Raw genomic sequence first — 16,626 nt, forward strand, 5'->3', positions numbered from 1 at the left:
TAATCCTCGGTTTCACAATATCCCTTGCAGGTTGGATGCAGTAGAGCAGGGGTCGGCAATCTTTCAGAAGTGGTGTGCTGAGTCTTCATTTATTCACTCTAAGTTAATGTTTCGCGTGCCAGTAATATATTTTAACATTTTTAGGTCTCTTTCTCTAAGTCTATAATATATAACTAAACTATTGTTGTATGTAAAGTAAATAAGGCTTTAAAAATGTTTAAGAAGCTTCATTTAAAATTAAATTAAAATGCAGAGCCCCATGGACCGGTGGCCAGGACCCAGTCAGTGTGAGTGCCACTGAAAATCAGCTTGCGTGCCGCCTTCGGCACGCGTGCCATATGTTGCCTACCCCTGCAGTAGAGCATTCAGCAGTTTTTTCAAGCACATGAGACTAAACATGTTAACAAACGTGGCTACTACAATTATGGTTTTATACATGACATTTTTAAAGCCAATTCAATGTATGCTTGATTAAGAAACATGCTGCTTTTGTGGCCATGTCAAAAGCAGTTCTCAGCTACAAGTTAAATATCAGAGGGAATTTAGACCCCTTTATCTTGTAATCATTACATAATAATTCTTTGTATTGCTGTTAGAGCAGGGGTGGGCAAACTACGGCCTGCAGGTCGGATCTGGCCCCTCAGGGCTTTGGAACCGGCCCTCAGCGCCCCGGGCAGAGGGCTCCGAGCGTTGCCCTTCCCTCCAGGCACCGCCCCCCACAGCACCCATTGTCCCGAAACAGGGAACCGCGACCAATGGGAGTTTCAGGGGAGGTACCTGGAGCCATGGCAAGGGCAGAGCACGTGGAGCCCTCTGCCCCCTCTCCTCCAGGGCCTGCCGGGCTTCCGGGAGTGGCAGGGAGCCTGCCCTGGCCCCAGTGCATGACGCTGCCACCCCGGAGCTGCTTGAGGTAAGCGGCGCCGAATCCCTCCTGTACCCCACCCCCCAACGCCCTGTCCTAAGCCCCCTGCCTGCACCCTGCACCCCTCCTGCACCCAACTCCCTGCCCTGAGCCCCCTTGTACACCCCGCACCCCTCCTCTGCCCCAATCCCTTGCCCTGAGCCCCTTCCTGCACACCACACACCCTCTCACACTCCCTCACGCACCCCAACCCCCTGCCCTGGCCCTGCATACAATTTCCCCCACCTAGATGTGGCCCTCGGCCCAAAAAATTTGCCCACCCCTGTGTTAGAGACTGCTCAAAAAATCAAAATCTTTATTTAAAAAGCACAGTATAAAATACACAAGCTTTCACATTAAGTGGTGTTTTGAAACAGACATTCTCAAAGGACACTAACAACTTGTTTAACCCCACAAGAGAATGTCAGTTACAATACCTTAAAATTGCTAAAATTCAAGTGGGGAAATGTCCTCCAAAGATTAGCAGTGCATGGCTAAGAAACTAACCACATCACTTGCTACCATTTTGGTATAGAACAAACAGTAACCTCCTATGGCTATTCTGTAGCTACAGCTATAGTTGTAATGATCTCTACATCCTTATTGACAGATCACACTAATGAACTGTTACAAGTAAACAGGAAGCCATGTTGGCTTCTGTTATTAACTCAGGAAAAAAAGATTGCTAAATGGGGAACAGAAGCAGGAAAGACAGACATGTTTGTAAGACCACTTTAGGATCTTAAACAATACAGTTTATAAAAAAAAAAATAACTAGGAAAACAATAGAAAATCTTCCTTTTAAAAAATCATTTTGTTTTGCATTTCACCACATTTTACAACCTAGGAAAGTTAGGAAGATATGTTGTAATTACTTTTCTGAATTTTATTAAAGGAACTTCATTGCCTAAAGCAACATGCACATCTATGGTACAGTATTAACCAAAACCAATAAACTTACAATAAAGAAATAAACAGTTAATCAACACATCGGGGGAAAAAAAGAACCATAATAATCATAACACTAATAGCCAGAATCCAAACTAACAGCTGAAGTATTATGCCAAAAAGAGAGAACTCGTTTGACAACCCCATAGGAAACAAGAGTAAGAGGACAGCTTGTGCATGTAAAGATGCAAAAAAAAAAAAAAAAAATGCCCCACCTTCTCACATGATCAAGTCCTTGAATGAGGTTTTATAGTTTATAGCAGTGGATATAAGATGTTATCAGTTAACAGACTGATTGAAACTTGGAATATCAGTAACCTTGAAACTAATACACATTATCCTTTAAGTTCAAGAGCCTAATTTGAAAATGATGGGCTAGCCTAGTAAAGGAATTTTCTTTATCATGTGTGTTAGAGGACTGACCTTTCATAGCCAGCTCATATTGTGGCAGGGGGCCAGAGTCACTCTCCTGGATGGGGCATGGCAGTCGGTGGCCAATGATGGCCCTCATTTGTTAGGAAGATAGCCATTGGTTAACTCCTAGATTTTTTTTACAGAAGAAATATGAAAACGGTCATACTGGGTCAGACCAATGGTCCATCTAGCCCAGTATCCTGTCGTCTGACAGTGGCCAATGCCAGGTACTTCGGAGGGAATGAACAGAACAGAAAATCCAATGATCCATCCCAACATCCACTCCAGCTTCTGGAAAACAGAGGCTACAGACACTCAGAGCACGGGGTTGCATCCCTGACCATCCTGGCTAATAGCCATTAATGGACCTATCTTCCATGAACTTATCTAGCTCTTTTTTGAACCCTGTTATAGTTTAGGCCTTCACAACATCCTCTGGAAACAAGTTCTGCAGGTTGACTGCATTGTGTGAAGAAGCACTTCCTTTTTGTTTGTTTTACACCTGCTGCCTATTAAACCAGCTGCTTATTTTTTAAGCACTGGGTTTGGCTAGCCAACAGATTTCCATCCATAAAGTAACAGCAGCTGATGGAGGCACCTCTCTTTTGATCCACTCTCCCCTGCTGCAAAATCTCTGCTTGCTTTTTTTCCCCTCTAGGGAAAGGATGACACTGATGACACAATTGTCATTTTGTACTTAGTGGGTTGTTTGTTGCATGTCAGGTTCAGAGAGACGCAAGTATTCCTAGCTACTGAGGAGGTGCAAACACCTTTTGACTTCAAAGGAATTATGCTGGTGGTAAGGCACAGGTGCCTTTAAACTCTGAAGCAATGGCATGGGCACAAGGTATAACTGGTATGTCTTCGGTTTTTCACGTGATTACAACCTGGAACACCGGTCCTGGCTATATGAGTGAGATTTTCCATCAAATGGAGATACCATTAATGTTATGAGAGAGAGAGAGTGAGTGTGTGTGGTGGGAAGAGCATGCTCCCAAACACACAAAGATTAGGAATTGAGGTACCATCACCTTTACTGCGAATATTGAATCAGTCTGGCTTCACATGGAAACTTGGACAGATATATTAGGGTACATATATCTTGCCTCATTGCCTAGGCGTGGCCTCAGTCAAGTCTGGGAATAAGACAGGCCTAATAGGCCCAGGAAATATTATGTTTCTCTGAATTTAAGCATAAAAAAATGCATCCTAATTTGAAAAACTCAGAACAATGAGTGTAGCACTAGGGGTTAACAGTGTGGAAGGAATTCCACTGTATTTATCCTCCCCAATAAATGACTGGTGGTAGTTTTCATTCATAGTACTGAAAGGGGAAATATTGTCCTCAGAGAGTAAGCTTTCCCAGTTCATGATACAACTTATCAGGATAGCAGATGGTCAAGATGTATTGGTGCCAGGTAGCCTGTTGGCATTACGTATGCAGCTTTTTATTAAACGAGCTTTTCCTAAGGAGATAATACTTTGGGATTCTAACGTATCCTTTTAGAAGTGTAATTTATCAGTTTCTCATCTTGAAAGAACCTCACTCCTTCTGCACACCTTTGCAGTCTGGAACTCCTTCCTGAAGAAAAGATGCACTTAACCTGAATAAAAAACAATAAATAAATAAAAAATGACATTTCTGAGGATTCTGGTGGCAGCTGTCTTGCCAAAAAATGACAATTTGAGAAATCGATTTCTCAAATTGTCATTTTTTGGCAAGACAGCTGCCACCAGAATCCTCAGAAACGTTATTTTCACATGGGAATTTCACTGAAGAGAATGTAAATAAACTCAATCCTGTTTAAATACTTGTTTCATTAATTATTTTCTAGATAGTTGATTCTAATTTTTTGCATATTTAGATTGACTGGGTGAACCACAATAGTTAGAATTTTATTTTTAATGTCTTAAAAATGAAGATTCAGGCCACCAAAGCTAAAATTATTACACCCTTAGTAGTAATCTATTCCCGCTCCTATTTTTCTCTATTGTTTAAATTAAAAAAAAAATCTTAAGTTTCCATTACCGAAAAATCAGAGTTATTTCCATGACCATGTACTGAGGTATTGTTCCATAATAATGTATAATTACCGTATTACATTACATAAGTATCTCACAGATTTCATTAATAAAAATGAATAAAAAGTTTCTAAATATTTATATGGAATTCATTTCAAGAAAATAATTTTCTAGTATCAGGTTAGCAGAATTCCTGGGGAAAGCGATATTACGATTAAAGAAAATATTGAAATGTGGACATGTAGTTGACCCTTACTTTGGAAATATATTTTAGGGCATTCATCTTTCCTGCCTTTGTTGAGATTGTGATCAGCATGAAATGTCATCCCTTAAAAGAGGGGAGCTAAATTCACACCATCCCAGTTCAGTATGTCTCAGACAGACGAGACACAATTTGCCTCACCCATTCTCAGTGTGGTATAAACCACCCCATTTCTCTAAATGGGTTACTAATTTCAGGTTTAATTATGACTATTTAACTGTAAACTAATCATTTCACTTTTAATCGGGTTAGAAGAAATATCCTGCTAATATGCTTTATTTCAGTTTCACTGTATCCATTTGAAAGAATATTGCATCAATATGAATAAATTCAGACGCAAACTTTAAGGATGCAAAAAAGTGAATATTCTATCAAAAAGCTAGTGTTTTTGCTCTCTTCAGACATCTATGGGATGAGAGAAGAGGAAGTATTCTAGGGGAACTGGAAGATTTCAGTGGAAGATCCTTTCTGAACAAAGTCCAAACTAGGTGAAAGTCAATTTTATTTAAAAGCTACTCATAAAAACAAAAGTTACTATACAATTTATAAGTCCTTTTGTATTCTTTAAATGTGCTCTAAAATATTGTACAAACTTCCCCAAGATCATTGGGATGAAGCAGAATTCAAGAGAATTTGACACTTCATGAAGAATTTCCACTTACATGAGTTTATGCTTGAGGGGCTCTAGCCTGAACACATGCAAGCCTTTCTTTTCCTTGAAAAAAGTCTTCATTTATAAAATCTTAACGCTGGAGTAGAGCAATTTTTTTTTCTAACACACAAAATGGGTAACCCAAATAATGTTTTACATGTGTTCTAGTCCAAGAAAGAATTGCCACCTGCAACATAGCTTCTAGGCTACTTGCATTTTTCTCTCTCTCAATCTCTCCCTCTATATAAATGTATAAAATAATGCCTCATACATCTCAGATATGATTTGCAAGCACAAAACATTTCACTGAAATCATCAACTTTATATTTCAGAGAAAATACAGTTCTATAATAATCAAATAAACAATAAATAATATTTTCGGCCTTCATCCCCAATACTAACTCTTTTAGAAATATTTCTGATGTCTTCCATATAAAACATTTTGCGCTGAGATATACTGGTATGATGGTACCCATCTATTTTGAATTTCATGTAGAGAAGTTGGAAACCATCATATTACAGAAAATATGGGCTATTTTGTATCTAATTAAATCAAGGCATTAAGTATTTCTAAATCAAATGTGAGTATCACATTTGAGAAAAAAAGTCAAATGGAACAGATTTCCTTAAATGATTAAACACAGCAAGAGAGAAAATGGATTATGAAGAAAATAATAAGGCTTGGAACCATCGTGAGCTCATGCACTTGCAATCAAAAGTTAATTTATAAAAATCTAATATTCATCATCAAGATCCCAAACACCCACCCTGTGGTAAAGAAGAAACTAGGCTTTGTGTTTTGGCTTTATCTACCTTTGCTTCGGAGAAGCACAACTATCTTAGCAGTTTACACACTGAATGGAGCTGGAGCTCAACTGCTTTGACGATGAGGACTGAGGCTTTATCCAGGCACCCAAAACTAACTGGGAGCCAGTGGAGGGATTTATGGGCCTGGTACGTTCACAACAGCCGAGGACATGGAGGAGGCAGGTAGCCACATTCTGTATTAGCTGGAGCTTGCACATTGTCTTCACATTCAGCTTTAGTTACAGTGAAGTACAGTAATCCACCCTGGAGATAACAAGTGCGTGGCCAGGTTCTTGTCTTAGGCCTGGGCTACACTAGCGGGGGGTGGGGGGAGGGTTCAAAGTAAGATACGCAACTTCAGCTATGCTATTCACGTAGCTGAAGTCGAAGTATCTTAGTTCGACTTACCTGGTCATCCTCACGGTGGCGAGTCAACCGCCGCGGGTCCTCCGTCGACTCCGCTTACTCCTCCTGCCGAGGTGGAGTACAGGCATTGATTCGGGGATCGATTTATCGCATCTAGATAAGATGCGATAAATCAATCCCTGAACACTATCCGCTGATACGGCAGGTAGTATAGACGTACCCTAAGAGGAAGGGGTACATTTTTTCTGGGAAGCTAGAATTGAAAGGTACTTTCAAGACACTGATGCCACCTGATCACCCAGGTTTAGTGAGAAGACAAACAGGACTCTGAAGCTTTCCACCATTTTGAAAAATGGGGGCTGTATCCCCTCAATGGAAGGTGGGAACAGTGCCTAGTCTAGATCTTAAAAGCTTTTGCCCCTTCAAGCCATTATTACTTCGGTTTTGCCTGGGTTCAGATTGAGCAAGTTGCTCTTTGTCCTCACAGACATTCTGACATCTTAGTAGTGGTTGCAGCAGTTGTGAATGTAGTTGAGTGTCATCTGCATATTGTTGGAAGCTGTACCCAGGGCATCTCACTCTCTCCCCCACTGTAGATATTGAAGAGAAGGAAGGATAGCATAGATCCCTGTGGGAGGGTCTTTGGAGAGCAGCAGCAGTTAATCCATGACTACTCTCAGAATTCTCCTGTAGAGGAACAACTGAAGTCACTTTTAGTATTATGCCATCTATTCCTTTTATGTCAGTACATAGTAGACCACAAGATACTATTAACCTATGTCAAAATTTTCAGAGAGGTCCAGCAGTATGAGCATGGAAATCTTGCTTGTGTCCATGGTCCAAGGGTAGCCATTTAGTGCCACTAGAGCTATTGTGTGTGCTGTGCCTAGTCTTAACCCTAACTGAAAGGCATCCAGGATGTCTGCTGATGTCACATATTGCTGGAGCTTGGTGGTTACTACTTTCTCAATTATTTTGCCAAGGAATGGAAAGTTTGAGATGGGATGGTAGTTGGAGAGGTCATCAGATCAAATGGCTTTCTGAGGACTGTGTTTTCAAAGGAGTTTGCCAGGCGTGTTTCTCTGAAGAAGGCATTAACAATTTCCATTAGCAGTGGGCATAGCTGTTCTTCACTGGCTCTCTCTCACATGGAGGGGGGCATAGATACATTTCACATGTTACGGCTCTCATATTTTTCAGGGGCTCTTGAGCTTTGGCCAGCATGTTGGAGTGGATGATGTGATCTGGTCAGGAACAGAATTTTACAGAATTCAGTGGCAACTGTTCCCTTCTTAAGCAACACAGAACCTAACCCAATAATATCTCTAACACATACATTTTTAGTTCAAACTGTTTTCTTTTAACAGCTAATAAAGTCTTTTTACGTAGTGGTAATGAGGACACCACCACTTATCTTAGTAATAATAAAGCACTGCAAGCCATTCTAGTTAATGTTGCAACATAGTTTCCATTGTAATTTTAAATTCCCCCAGCACCACCCTCTCAAAATAACTCCCACAAACTCCTAAACAACCAAGTCATACTGGTCTCAAGTTGTAGGCTAGGGGTCTGGGACTAATGTAGAATTTTTTTTCAAAAGTTTAAGAGGGGAAATGATCCAGCACATGGTGAAAGGAGAAATGTGTCAGATAAATGAGCACACTGCATATCAAATGCTGCACTATTATTCCAACGAATAAGCTAGTTTCATACCAATTTATACACACAGAATAGCTATATACAGAGTGAGAGAAATTAAGGAATGCATAACTGAAGTAGAAATACATTTAATGAAGGATGAAGCATATTCAAATAAGCAGTTGATGGGAGTTCCTCTGCATTTGGTTCAAGTTATAACTAAACTGGCGCAAACTTCCAACTTAATTCACAGTTTACAAAAAGGAAGCAGTAGAACTTTAACTGAGTGACTGGGGCCTGGTCTACACTACGGGTTTAGGTCGACTTTAGCAGCGTTAAATCGAATTAAGCCTGGACACGTTCACACGATGAAGCCCTTTCTTTTGACTTAAAGGGCCCTTTAAACCGGTTTCTTTACACCACCTTCGACAAGGGGATTAGTGATAAAATCGGCCTTTGCGGGTCGGAATTGGGGTAGTGTGGACGGAATTCGACATTATTGGCCTCCGGGAGCTATCCCACAGTGCTTCATTGTGACCGCTCTGGACAGCACTCTCAACTCAGATGCACTGACCAGGTAGACAGGAAAAGACCCGCGAACGTTTGAATTTCATTTCCTGTTTGCCCAGCGTGGAGAGCACGGGTAACCACACAGAGCTCATCAGCACAGGTAACCGTGATGGAGTCCCAGATCGCAAAAGAGTTCCAGCATGGACCGAACGGGAGGTACGGGATCTGCTCCCCATATGGGGAGATGAATCAGTGCTAGCTGAACTCCGTAGCAGTAAAAGAAATGGCAAAGTATTAGAAAAGGTCTCCAAGGCGATGAAGGACCGAGGCCATAACAGGGACACACAGCAGTGCCGCGTAAAAATTAAGGAGCTACGGCAAGCCTACCACAAAGCCAGAGAAGCAAATGGAAGGTCCGGGGCAGAGCCGCAAACTTGCTGCTTCTACGCGGAGCTGCATGCCATTCTAGGGGGTGCAGCCACCACTACCCCAACCGTGTGCTATGACTCTGTCAATGGAGAAACACATAGGGAAGAGGGTTCGGGGAATGAGGAAGATGAGGATGGAGGTAATGTAGGTAGCTCACAGCAGCAAGGAAGCGGAGAAACCGGTTTCCCCAACAGCCAGGATATGTTTGTCACCCTGGACCTGGAACCAGTAACCCCCAAACTCACCCAAGACCCTGAGGGCACACAGGGGACCTCTGGTGAGTGTACCTTTGTAAATATTACACATGGTTTAAAAGCAAGTGTGTTTAATGATTAATGATTAATTTGCCCTGGCAATCGCGGCCAGTACAGCTACTGGAAAAGTCTGTTAACGTGTATGGGGATGGAGCGGAAATCCTCCAGGGACATCTCCAGAAAGCTCTCCTTGATGTACTCCCAAAGCCTTTGCAAAAGGTTTCTGGGGAGGGCTGCCTTATCCCGTCCGCCATGGTAGGACACTTTACCACACCAGGCCAGTAGCACGTAGTCTGGAATCATTGCATAACAAAGCATGGCAGCGTATGGACCCGGTGTTTGCTGGCATGCAAACAACATCCATTCCTTATCTCTGTTTGTTATCCTCAGGAGAGTGATATCATTCACGGTCACATGGTTGAAATGGGGTGATTTTATTAAGGGGACATTCAGAGATGCCCGTTCCTGCTCTTCTGAACAGAAATGTTCCCCGCTGTTAGCCACGCGGTGGGGGGAGGGGTGAAGTGATCATCCCAGAGAATTGGGTGTGTGTGTCGGGGGGTGGTTTAGTTGGGTTTGTGCTGCATGTTAACCCGGAAACCGCAGCCCCTCCTTTTACATTGAAAACCCATTTTAAATGGCCAACCCAATTCATCCTTGATATGGGAAATGAGGGCGCTGCTGTTTGAAACCATTCCCACATGTTACCATGGCTGCCTGCAAGCCGAAATCTGTTGCCTGGCACTGCGTGAGTGATCTCTCATACCAAACCGGCAGGCCCTCACTATAAGAGGAAAAATGCGACCTTGTAACGAAAGAGTGTACCCATTGTTCTCTAAAATGTGTCTTTTTTAACCACCTCTCCCTTCTTCTCCACCAGCTGCAAATGTTTCTCCTTCACAGAGGCTAGTGAACATTAGAAAGAGAAAACGGAGGACGCGGGACGATAGGTTCACGGAGCTCCAGATGTCCTCCCACGCTGATAGAGCACAGAAGAATGCGTGGAGGCAGTCAATGTCAGACATGAGAAAAGCACAATATGAACGAGAGGTGGCGGGCTGAAGATAATAGGTGGCGTCAGCTTGCAGACAGAAGGCAAGAGTCAGTGCTCTGTCTGCTGGAGCATCAAACTGATATGCTCCAGCGTATGGTTGAGCTGCAGGAAAGGCAGCAGGAGCAGAGACCGCCGCTACAGCCCCTGTGTAACCAACAGCCCTCCTCCCCAAGTTCCATAGCCTCCTCACCCAGACACCCAAGAACACGGTGGGGGGGCCTCCGGCCACCCAGTCACTCCACCCCAGATGATTGCCCAAGCATCAGAAGGCTGGCCTTCAATAAGAGTTAAAGTTTTAAAATGCAGTGTGTCCTTTTCCATCCCTCCTCCCCCATCCATCCCAGGCTACCTTGGCAATTATCCCCCTACTTGTGTGAGGAATTAATAAAGAATGCATGAATGTGAAATAACAATGACTTTATTGCCTCTGCAAGCGGTGCTCGAAGTGGGGAGGGGAGGGTGGGGTGGTTGGTTTACAGGGAAGTAGAGTGAACCGGGTTGGGGGGGGGGGCGGAGGGTTCATCAAGGAGAAACAAACAGAAGTTTCACACCGTAGCCCGGCCAGTCACAAAACTCGTTTTCAAAGCTTCTCTGATACGCACCGCGCCCTGCTGTGCTCCTCTAACCGCCCTGGTGTCTGGCTGCGCGTAATCAGCGGCCAGGCGAGTTGCCTCAACCTCCCACCCTGCCATAAATGTCTCCCCCTTACTCTCACAGATATTGTGGAGCGCACAGCAAGCAGCAATAACGATGGGGATATTCTTTTCGCTGAGGTCTGAGCGAGTCAGTAAGCTGCGCCAGCGCGCTTTTAAACGTCCAAATGCACATTCCACCACCATTCGGCACTTGCTCAGCCTGTAGTTGAACAGGTCCTGACTACTGTCCAGGCTGCCTGTGTACGGCTTCATGAGCCATGGCATTAAGGGGTAGGCTGGGTCCCCAAGGATCACGATAGGCATTTCAACATCCCCAACAGTTACTTTCTGGTCTGGGAAGAAAGTCCCTTCCTCCAGCTTTCGAAACAGACCAGAATGCCTGAAGACGCGAGCATCATGTACCTTTCCCGGCCATCCCACGTTGATGTTGGTGAAACGTCCCTTGTGATCCACCAGGGCTTGCAGCAGCATTGAAAAGTACCCCTTGCGGTTTATGTACTCGGTGGCTTGGTGCTCCGGTGCCAAGATAGGGATATGGGTTCCGTCTATGGCCCCACCACAGTTTGGGAATCCCATTTCAGCAAAACCATCCACTATTGCCTGCACATTGCCCAGAGTCACTACCCTCGATATCACCAGGTCTTTCATTGCCCTGGCAACTTGGATCACAGCAGCCCCCACAGTAGATTTGCCCACTCCAAATTGATTCCCGACTGACCGGTAGCTGTCTGGTGTTGCAAGGTTCCACAGGGCTATCGCCACTCGCTTCTCAACTGTGAGGGCTGCTCTCATCCTGGTATTCTGGCGCTTCAGGGCAGGGGAAAGCAAGTCACAAAGTTCCATGAAAGTGCCCTTACGCATGCGAAAGTTTCGCAGCCACTGGGAATCGTCCCACACCTGCAACACGATGCAGTCCCACCAGTCTGTACTTGTTTCCCGGGCCCAGAATCGGCGTTCCACGCCATGAACCTGCCCCAGTAACACCATGATTTCCACATTGCTGGGGCCTGTGCCTTGTGAGAGGTCTATGTCCATGTCAATTTCCTCATCACTCTCTTCGCCGCGCTACAATCGCCTCCTCGGCTGGTCCGGGTTTCGCCTTGGCATGTCCTGGCTCTGCATATACTCCAGGACAATGCGCGTGGTGTTCATAGTGCTCATAATTGCCGCGGTGATCTGAGCGGGCTCCATGATCCCAGTGCTAGCTATGGCGCCTGGTCTGAAAAAAGACGCGAAACTAGTATCTGACGGACCAGGGGAAGGAGGGAGGGAGGGCGGGCCGAGTGACAACATGACGTACAGGTACAGGGAATTAAAATCAAGATAGGTGGCTGTGCATCAGGGAGAAACACAAACAACTGTCACACAGAATGGTCCCCCCAAAGATTAAACTGAAAACCCTGGGTTTAGCAGGCCGTTGATTTGACGGAGGGAGGGGGAAGCAAATGAATACAGAACAAATCTATTTTTTACATCTTAAGACGATGGTGCAGCATGACTGATAGCCCTCGGCATCTTCTGGGTGCTTGGCAGCAAATACTGGGCGCTTGGCAGTTAGTGTACTAAGACTGATAGCCACATTTTTCCTGTATGATGACGATGGCCTTCAGGCCTATTGCACGATCTGCTGCACAGGGAAGACTCTGCTAATGTGCGATGATCCAACTTGTAATAGGACGGTTACCAGTCGTAATACACCATCTACTGCCAAAAGGCAAAAGGCCAGGGGCTGGTGCAATGCAGCCCTACGGCTGCCAGCCCCACAGCTGCCAGCACCCAGATCGCCGATGAAGGCTACCAGTCATGCTGCACCGTCTACTGCCAAAAGGCAGTTAGCTGCTGCTTCTGTGTAGCAATGCAGTCCCATGTCTGCCGGCACCCAGAGGACATATGGTGACGGTGAGCTGAGCTAAGCGGGCTCCATGCTTGGCGTGGTATGTTGTCTGCACAGGTAACCCAGGTTAAAAAGGCGCGAATCTATTGTCTGCCGTTGCTCTGACGGAGGGGGAGGGGGCCTGACGACATGTACCCAGAACCTCCCGCGACACTGTTTTGCATCATTCGGGCATTGGGATCTCAACCCAGAATTCCAATGGGCGGCGGAGACTGCGGGAACTGTGGGATAGCTACCCATAGTGCAATGCTCCGGAAGTCGACGCTAGCCTCGGTACTGTGGACGCGGTCCGCCGACTAGAGCACTTAGAGCATTTTATGTGGGGATACACAAAATCGGCTGTATACAACCGATTTCTATAAAACCGGCTTCTATTAATTCGACCTAATTTCGTAGTGTAGACATACCCTGGAACACAGATTGTAAAGTTTAGGCAAAGTGAAGAGTCCAACAATGAAAAGATGTCACCATCTGACAGTAGTTTGATAGTAATGGTCCCTTTCTTTCCACATCAACAAATGTTTCCATATGAAAACCCCCACTATTATGGTTTGCATCAATTGGCACAATTTTTGGCAGCCTCAGAAGAAAAGTTGAGGACTGAATGGAAACAGAGAGCCCGCTACTCCCTCATTTCTAATGATGAGATACATGCTGGCAGTGTATAAATACAAGGAATAAAAGGAAGTCAGTACTCTATCTTTTCCTTTTTAAATGTTCAAGGGAGAAATAAAAGACGGGGGATTTCAAAACTGCTACTTTGTAATCTTTAAATGATACCATCTTAACTTTATAAAAAACAGCAATGCTCAAATGGATTAGTCAGTTCCTTATGGTGTGACTGCATACTGCAAAGTGTTTTATGATTGTATATTTAAATATGAGTCAAAGGTGCTAAGGGCTTTAGCTACGTGCTTTTTAATTTTTTAGCTAAATCATACATGAAAATAAAGAAAAATTAAAAATGTTCTTGTAACATCAGTTAAATTGAGTATTCTTTTATCACTTTCATTGTTTAAAATGAGGCATTCAAAGACAGAATAGTAACTAATGGAACTCTGCTCTGTCTGATTAATCCTGCTTTACATCTTTCAATGTTTCTTTTGCAAAAGCAAATAAAGATAGATTTTTAAATAAATAGATGAAGAGTTCAGATTATACAATTAAAATGAGAGAGAGATGCTTGTTAAGCTAATAATGGCTATTGGTTAGTAACTTCAAACTGGTATTTGGAAGACTCTCAGGAAAAATGGACCAGCTACAATCAATATGCCACCCCTCTATGTAATTTGTAGAGGGTCAAATAAAATACTTGAGAAAATATCAGTTCAGTATCTTCGCTTTAGTTGTTGAAACAATTTGTTGGAAACAAGGGCTGTCATTTTATATATTCTTGATTTAATACATTTTTTAAATTTAATATTTATATGATTTATTTTTATTCAATAATTCTATGTTTAATATATTCTTCATCAGGTTTATTTCCCCACCCCCATCAACCTCAATCATCAAGAATCTTGTCTATTTTTCAGATTGAAATTTCCAATAATTTACCAGATTTGGTTATGAACATCTATCGAAAAATGGCTATTTTTACATCTCAATCTGAAAATTCTTACAAGAGTATCTGTTTCAATATTATCAGAACATGTGTTAACTGTCAATTCATCTTCATGTGTGAAAGAATGGAGAGTACTTTTTCTCTCTCTTTTCTTTCTGTTGTTACAAAGGGATCAAAATAAACCTTACCCTGAAGAGGCCCGCCACAATAAACCACACATCAGCAGACCAAGGATTAGAAATAAATCTAAAGGAAAACTGTTAGCTGCCACCCTAACACTATGAACTTTACAACCTGTAACCATTAAGAGGGCAATCTTGCTCAAACACATGCACACAATATCTGCCATTTAATACCAAAACATACACAGGAGCATCAAGAGAGTAGGTTTCAAAACAGTCCTATATATAACAGTAATTAATAATTTGTATTAGTTACAACATTTTTATTTAAACAAACAGAACTGGCACCCAAATTTTCAAGGAGATCTAACTATATGGTAATTTAAAAGGACAGTAACAGGCCTGTTTGAATTAGAGAAAATATCAGGCAAAAGTCAAATTTTCAAATCAAATAGGGTTGCCAACTTTTTACTCGCAGAAAACCGAACTCCCTTGCCCCGCCCCTCCTTCGAGGCCCCGCCTCTTGTCTAAGGCTCTTCCCCTGTTCATTCCATCCTCCCTCCCTCTGTCGCTTGCTCTCCCCACCTCACTCACTCGCTCATTTTCACCGGGGTGGCTCAAGGGGTTGGAGTGCAGGAGGGGGTGAGGTCTCTGGCTAGGGTTGTGGGCTCCAGGGTGGGGCTAGAAATGAGGAGTGGGGCTCCAGGCTGAGGCAGTGGATTGGGATGAGGGAGGGTGTGAGGGATCTGGCTGGGGTGGGGCTAGGAATGAGGGGTTTGAGGTGCAGGAGGGGGCTCCAGTCAGGGGGTTGGGGTGTGGGCGGGGGGGGGGGGGAGGTGAGGGCTCCGAGGTGGGGCTGGGGATGAGGGGTTTTGGGTGTAGGAGGGTGCTCTGGGCTGGGAATAAAGGGTTCAGAGGGTGGGGGATGGATCAGGGCAGGGGAGGAGGTTGGGGCCCAGGGAGGGTGAGGGCTCCAGGGATGAGGGGTTTAGGGTGCAGGAGGGGGCTCCGCGCTGGAATCAAGGGGTTCGGAGGGCAGGAGGAGGATCAGGCTGGGGCAGGGGTACAGGCTCCGGGCAGAGCTTATCTCAAGCAGCTCCCAGAAGCAGTGGCATGTCCCCCTCTCCGGCTCCTACGTGGAGGTGCGGCCAGGCAGCTCTGCACACTGCCCCGTCCGCAGGCGCCGCCCCCGCATCTTCCATTGACCAGGGTTCCTGGCCAATGGGAGCTGCGGAGCCAGCGCTTGGGGAAGGGGCAGTATGCAGAGCCCCCTGGCTGTCCCTATGTGTAGGAGCCAGAGGGGGGACATGCTGCTGCTTCCGGGAGCTGCGCAGAGCCTGCCTTAGCCCCTCCTGCACCGCCGGCCGGACTTTTAATGGCCTGGTGAGTGGTGCTGACCAGAGCCGCCAGGGTCCCTTTTCGACCGGGAGTTCCGGTCGAAATCCCGACACCTGGCAACCCTAAATCAGGGTTTATTTTATAATCAGGTAAATTTATTTTCTATATTCTACGAAACAAACTATATGATGAATTTCCTCCAAACCTTATAGAAACATTCTATGTATCAGAGGAGTAGCCGTGTTAGTCTGGATCTGTAAAAGCAACAGAGAGTCCTGTGGCACCTTTAAGACTAACAGATGTATTGGAGCATAAGCTTTCGTGGGTGAATGCCCACTTCGTCGGATGCAATCGACGAAGTGGGCATTCATCCGCGAAAGCTTATGCTTCAATACATCTGCTAGTCTTAAAGGTGCCACAGGACTCTCTGTTGCTTTTTACAGAAACATTCTATGTTGCTTTCAGAGTAAATCTGGCAATGTTCAGACCAAAACTATGTTCAAAGGTTTTTTGTTTTTTTTTGTATTTCTAGATGGGGAAAGAGATAGCACGAGAGGTTCTTCCTCTTTCCTATGTTCAGCAGCCTCAAACTTTCCCATATTTTGCCAGAGGTTTGATACCTTTGTGTGTGTGTGGGGGGGGGGGGGGGAAGAGAAGAGGGGGAGGCTGGGATGTCAGAGATTTTGTAGGGGGGTAGTCAGCTACAATAAACTGGTTACAATCTTAACTATGGAGAAGTAGTATCCTTATGGTTACTATACTATCCACCTCAAATGTTAATAGATGGGGAAAAAATCC

The 16,626-nt window shown here is 44.4% G+C and overlaps 1 protein-coding gene across 6 annotated transcripts in view; it reads right to left on the reverse strand.

The window, feature by feature from the left end:
* The window catches only part of PTPN3 (protein tyrosine phosphatase non-receptor type 3), a 341,924-nt gene that overhangs the window by 95,011 nt on the left and 230,287 nt on the right, over positions 1-16,626 (reverse strand). The window lies entirely within an intron of this gene.

The sequence above is a fragment of the Chrysemys picta genome, chromosome 2 (genome assembly GCF_011386835.1).
Source record: "Chrysemys picta bellii isolate R12L10 chromosome 2, ASM1138683v2, whole genome shotgun sequence".
NCBI lineage: Eukaryota > Metazoa > Chordata > Testudines > Emydidae > Chrysemys > Chrysemys picta.